Source organism: Dioscorea cayenensis, chromosome 19, assembly GCF_009730915.1.
Source record: "Dioscorea cayenensis subsp. rotundata cultivar TDr96_F1 chromosome 19, TDr96_F1_v2_PseudoChromosome.rev07_lg8_w22 25.fasta, whole genome shotgun sequence".
NCBI classification, from domain to species: domain Eukaryota; kingdom Viridiplantae; phylum Streptophyta; class Magnoliopsida; order Dioscoreales; family Dioscoreaceae; genus Dioscorea; species Dioscorea cayenensis.
Window position 1 is genome coordinate 1,615,484 of NC_052489.1, and position 906 is coordinate 1,616,389.

A 906-nucleotide genomic window follows, 5' to 3' on the forward strand; every position below is an offset into this window, starting at 1 on the left:
ATGTGTGAAGGAATTTTTCTATATAAATTTTTAATTTTGAAAATAAAAACTATCCGTTAGAGTTTTTACTAGCCATTTGGGATGAAAAACTAGCATTGAGTTTTTGAAAACCAGCTGCTACCAATCTCTCATTTAAAGCCAAATCTCTTTATGCCATTTGTAAACTTATCTCTCTTCATCTTAAATTTTTACTGCCTAAAACTCTTTTGTTTTCGATATGGATCCGGATCAATGGAAAAAGCTTAATGAGAGATGATGACTGAATTCGTGTCACCATTTTACCAAGTTTATTTCTCGTAAGTTCGAAAGTAGGCCTTGTCATACATCAATATTAACAGTTGATACATATGTTCAAGAAATTCTTCAAAGGTCACGAGAGTACGTTGTAAGCGTGACTTCGTGATGAGACCTCGTGATATTTCAAGCACATGCTAATTGTTTAAGAGAAAGATTTCTTCTTCGAGCTCGAAAAGGGTTACAATCGAGGAACAACTAGCAATGTTCATGTACACTCTTGCTCACTAACGCTAGTAATCGTGGACGTGCGAGAACGTTTTCAACATTCAGCGAGAAACAATTAGCTCAGTTATTTTAAAAAGTGCTTGAAGCTATTAATACTCTTACGACTACATATATAGAATTGCCACCAACAACTACATCACCAGTTATCCAGAATAATAGACATTTTTCCATATTTCAAGGTTAGAAATCTTTACACATACTTTTTATTTATTATTTACGTTTTTTATATAATCTTTTAACAAATCTTATGGGTTTTTTTATTTTAGAATTGTATTGGTGCTATTGATGGAACACATGTTCCAATCACTATTTCTTTGGCTTTGCAAGATCCTTATAGAAATAGAAAACAAACATTATCCCAGAATGTCATGGTTGCATGCGATT